We start from the raw sequence: 5,706 nt of genomic DNA on the forward strand, positions 1-5,706 counted from the left end.
ATATATATATATATATATATATATATATATATATATATATATATATATATATTAGCCATTTTGATAATATGACAAGGTTGACATTTCTTTACCATATTCAGATATTTGCTATATTACCCTCAAAAACCTTTATTCAAAAAAGATTTTTCTTTACTCATATAGGCCATTTTATTAATTAACCATAAATGAAAATAAAATTTAGGCCCAAGCCCAAAAACAATCAAAATAATTTATTTCTATTATGATTAGAGTAAAACCCACTTTCATTAACCCAACCTATAAATGCTAATTGCAGCTTACACTTGAGCTCATTTCTTTCATCTCACTGCGTTGCCTCCTTATTCACGACTGAATGTTAGTCAACTCATTTTTCGCTTGTGGGCTGTTCCAGCTCTCTAATCCAACGTACTTGTCTCTCTTCTTCTCAAAAAAGAAGTGTCAATCAACCAAGGTAATGTAACTCCTATCTTTTCCTTCTCTTTTTCATCACTGTTCTAACTCTTAGTTGTTTCTCCAGGCGAAAGAGCTTTTTTCACTGAAAAACATATCTAGAATTTTGAAATTTTCTTTCGAGTTTAAAAATCGGCTATAAGTTAATCAAAGGAAAATCTTCAATTTCTTACCTAGAAGATGTTACTCTATTCCAAATCACACATGTACTCATTACACATTGCTAATATATATTTAGTGATTTGAGATTAAAATGGAAATTAAAACAAGAGATTACTACATTTCAAATAACTAATAGATTAGACTTTTCTTTGTTTTAGATCAAGGGTGTTATTGTAACTACCTTGTGTTGGTTTATCTACTATTATAAATAGTAGAAACTAGTGTTTATTTTAGGGGTTGATTTTTGAATGACAATTTGATGTTTATACTTCTTTGTGAGTTTGGGGAAACCCTCATATCTGTTCAATTGAACCTTCTTGATAAATCTTCACTTGTATGAGTTCAATTTTTTTTCCCTTATAGTTTATTCTAGCAATCAAATATCTTTTAGTTGCTAGATCATCCTTTTTTCTTCTTCTGAATCTCTCTGTCTTTCTTTCTACTTATTGATAGTATATTTTTTTTTACTTATTGTAGTTCGCTTTATTGGTTTTGCATCTAGGATTACATCAATTGGTAAGTTCTCCCTCTGCCTTTCTATTTCTAACCATAATTCGTGCTTGGTTGATTGTGGTACTAGGCAAGTCTATCCTTCAAGGCATAAACAAATTAAATCACCATGATTTTTTTGTCACCGCTAGAAATTGTACTTGATACCTCATGGTTCTCAACTCACTTCCTTGACGACTAGGTAATGTTTTGATTGTATGCTAAATAAATTATATTTCTGATGCAAAAGGAAATTTCCTCTAGTGAAAAATATATTGTATTGTCTTTTTATTATGTTCCATGAACCTACTACTCTAGGTAGGTATTAAGTGAAATTTGATGCACCTCTAATATTTGAAGTTCTTTATGTCTTCATAATCCAATTATTAAGACAAGTAATGGATGTATACATGTCATCTATACCTCCATACCTTCTCGCCCTGATCCAAAAATTTAATATAATTGACCCTAACTAGCTTAGAATTGACACGTAGTTGTTGTTTATATCATATTTTTTTGACAAATGCCTTTATCATAACATCCACATAATGCCTCATAATGTAATTTTATACTAGTATGATCAACATACGGCTATCTTTTATATTCACTTAAATTTTTCTTAGTTTGGTATTGGATTACTTAGAATTGGGTATTTAATGGGTGTGTAGGAGTAATTATTGTCCAAATATCTAGTGCAAAGTGTCACTTGGCTTGTACCACAATGATCCATAGCTTATGTAAAAAAATAGGTTATAAAAGAAAATTAATAATCTTTTTTTCTATACTGAAAGTATTTGGGCGATCTATTAAATGTTGAGACATTTAATAGTAGAATTTGGATATCTTGAATGAGTATGATTTGCGTACGTTGACCGCAATTATATTGAAATCCAATTTAAAATTTTCCTAAGCTACAAAGTGTGTTGAGCTTGTTCGGGAGGATGTTCCCAATAATGATGACTTTACAAATTGTTACACTTTTCTTGTGGATGTCATTCATCTCATAGAGTTCCACAAAATTTTGGTGTCTATAAATTCCCCCTACTTCTAGGCTTGTCAACGTGTAGACTCGATAAAGTCGAATACGAGACTTTAAGTACCCCTAAAAATAGAGTTTCAGTTTTTGCGGTTAGTGGATTCAGATTTGCATTTGATTAGTGAGCGAGAAGATGAAGGGTAAATTGGGTCACACTAAGGGTGCCAATTTATTTGCAATTTTTTTTCCGAAATACAAAATATTGCAATCAAATAGTAATAAAAATGAATAATTTTGTTCATAAAGATTGTGAGTACAAAAATGTTTATTACTTGTTTCCTCTCTCTTAAGATTTCTGCGTGATTCAAGGGTTGTTAGTGTCACTAAAACTAAGGATGATGTGGACCTCCTTAGTATTTATTTGATCTCCATGAAATGATTTTATGGATCTTATTAAAAAATTTGGTTGCCAAGAAGAGTGCACCCACATCATAATCACTTTACGAATATTTCATGAATATATCAAATTTTAAAAATGCCTATTCAAAGAAATATATTACACTATATATAAAAAGTCTCTAAGAACCTTAAATAAAATGTGACTCATATTGTAGAGTCCCACATAATTTTTATATCTCAAAAGTCGAATTCTTAAATAAATTGGACTCATCTTGTTCCGCGAAATTCTTTTTGGTAGTTCACTTAACTATCTTGTTGGATAGAGTTTTATTGTTTGATTGACTATTCCAGAAGAGGTCTTATTCTTATAAATGTAGTATATAATACAAGACAATATCAACAAAGATCTCACTCTAGCAAGGTACTCAATAACACTTCCAAGCACGTTTGGGAAAGTAGTTTCACTCTCCCATCCAAATGTGGACACGAGATCCAATTTCTCATATTCCTCGATAGTATAACATATGTGCCTTCGCAGATCTTGCGCGAGGCATGAAAGATGTGCTCAAGCATACTAGCCTTAACTTCGGATTGAGCACGGAATTCATTATTTACAAAAGTAGAACCCAAATAAGTAATTAGTCTTGGAATTAGTCTCGAATATTTGAAATAGAGATGTGTTGCAACAACATAATCTAGCACTACATCTCCAAGAAATTCCAAGTGCTAATAGCATTGTGGAATCTAAGGTAGAATGTAAGATCCGTGAGTTAGTGCTTTAATAAAAACCGAATGCTCGTGCAACTTGAAATGCAGCAGTGATTTCGAAGTGTCGTACACTGATTAGCTTCTTTGCGTTCACGATGAAGTGACTTTGCATAGGTGCATCAATAAAATCAATGTCCAACCCAATCCCTTTCATTAATGATAAAGCTGCTACTTTGTCCGCCCGAGCTGAGGTAGGCACCTATTAGTGCCTCAACTCCTGTGGGGAAGTAGAAACTTTATCATTTCTTAAATGGTTTGGATTGCACATTGATTTTGTTGATGCACCTATGCCGTGTGAATGCTAGGAAGATAGTTAATGTCTGGTACTTTGAATTCCTTCTACTTACAAGTTCCATGATCCTTCAGTGCTTGTTGAACCTCTAACTCAAAGATCATACATGCTACCTGAGATTTCACGATGATATCAACACTAGTAATTCCTGGAGATGCAGTGCTAAATTACTTTGTTATAACACATTTTTATTTCAAATATTTGAATTGACTCCATGACTAATTATTGATTTGAGGTTTGCTTCTGTAAATAATGACTGATATGCGCAATTTGCAGTTAAGACTGGCATGCACAAACACTTTTTTAATGCCTCACCAAATCTGCAGAGACAAATGTATTGTTGAGAATTTGAGAATTTGGATATTCTGTCAACATTCGAATTGGAAGCTGAAACTACTTTTTAAAGGTTCTTGGAGATGTTGTTGGTGCAACCTTTGTTAATTCTAGCTTCGACAAAGATACTTAATACATTTCTCAATATAAGACCTCTTTTAGAACCGTTGGTTACACCTCAAACAATAAAACTCCAACCAATAAGTGAGTTAAGTGAACTATGTGCCCAGAAAGGTGATTTAAAAAAGAAATAAGTTTCTTCATGAGACAGAGACTCGACATTTGTAGACATTCAAATCGTGTGGGATTCTACCAAATGAGTCCAACATCTGTTAGAATTCTTCAAGATTAATCCTAGCTCACATTATATAAAGGGTACTATATTCCGTAGAGAGGGATCTCGGAAATTTCATAAAATCATGGAACATTTACAAAAAGATCAAGATGTGGGCGAACTATTCGTGACAAAAAAATACTTCATGAAAGTCCACAAAATCCTCTTTACATTAAGATTAAATAAAATTCATTTTAGATGCAAATTATCTAACATAAGAAACATGAAAGGGACAAAATTGAACTTAAAAAAACTGTTAATTAATAAAATATTATTGTTTCTTTACACATAAAATTTATTGCAAATAAATTGTCTCCTAGAACCCTAAATAAAATTTATATTTTACTTTGGGGTTTAATAAGTTGGATCCGATTTGAAGAATTGGTCAAAATCCATTCAAAGTTGTAAAAAGATTGAATATTTATTGATCGAATTCTTCACTCAATACTGAAATAGATTGTTTGATCAAATTAATTAACCAGACGAGAGTAAAGATAGATTGAGTGTCTATCTCATACCTTGTAAATAGTATTTATCTCCAGAAAGTTTGGAGATACACAAAATTTGATGAAGTTTAACTTAATTAAATGAGATTGACCTCAACTAGTATAATTAAAATTGTTCATTCATATAATATATCACAAGACGTATTTCATTTAATTATGAGAACTATCTCTGTGGATGGAACTGATCCATCTTGTGGATATAACGATGGTGTGTTGCTTCTATATATGTTCTTTTTTCCCATCTTTAATATTATTATATTGTAAAAACTAAGATAATTTGGACATGTGAAGAGAAAATGCGTAGATGACGTATCGATCAGGAGGTGAGAGAGGTTTGATATAGAGGGTGCAAGGAAAGACAGAGGTAGACGGAAGAATTATTGGAGAGAGGTGATAAAACAGAATTTAATGCAACTTCATATTACCGAGGACGTGACATTATATAGAAAACTATGGAGGATACATATTAGGATAGCAGGTTAATAGGTGGTGTAAGGATATCTTGCTTACAATGGTTGGTGTTTGTCATTGTATATATACAATTGTTTATTCTTATTTTAAATAATCTATCCCAGTAAATTGTTCATTGATTATCGTATTACAATGTTGTTGTCTCTGCACCCTTCCGATAAATTTTGCGTCGTTTCCTTGTTACTTACTATTTTTTTTACTTGAGCCAAAAGTCTTTCAGAGATAATTAATTTTTACCTTTACGAGATAATGGAAAGATGTACGTATATTCAATTCTTGTGATAATCCATTTTTGATATTTCACTAATTACTAAACTATTTTTATAATATGACAATCCGGTACACTATTCGAATTCAAGAAAGTCAAAAGCAGAGTCTATTGTAAGTCGTAATTTTATTTAATATTTATATCAAAAACTATTTTCACACCTCAAATTCGTGATTAATCCGAGTCCACAATACCTGATTGACAACCTTTGTATTGCCATTTGCCACTCTGTAGCCATTTTTCTGTTAGGATTCAAAT

Source organism: Solanum pennellii, chromosome 1, assembly GCF_001406875.1.
Source record: "Solanum pennellii chromosome 1, SPENNV200".
In the NCBI taxonomy this organism is placed as follows: domain Eukaryota; kingdom Viridiplantae; phylum Streptophyta; class Magnoliopsida; order Solanales; family Solanaceae; genus Solanum; species Solanum pennellii.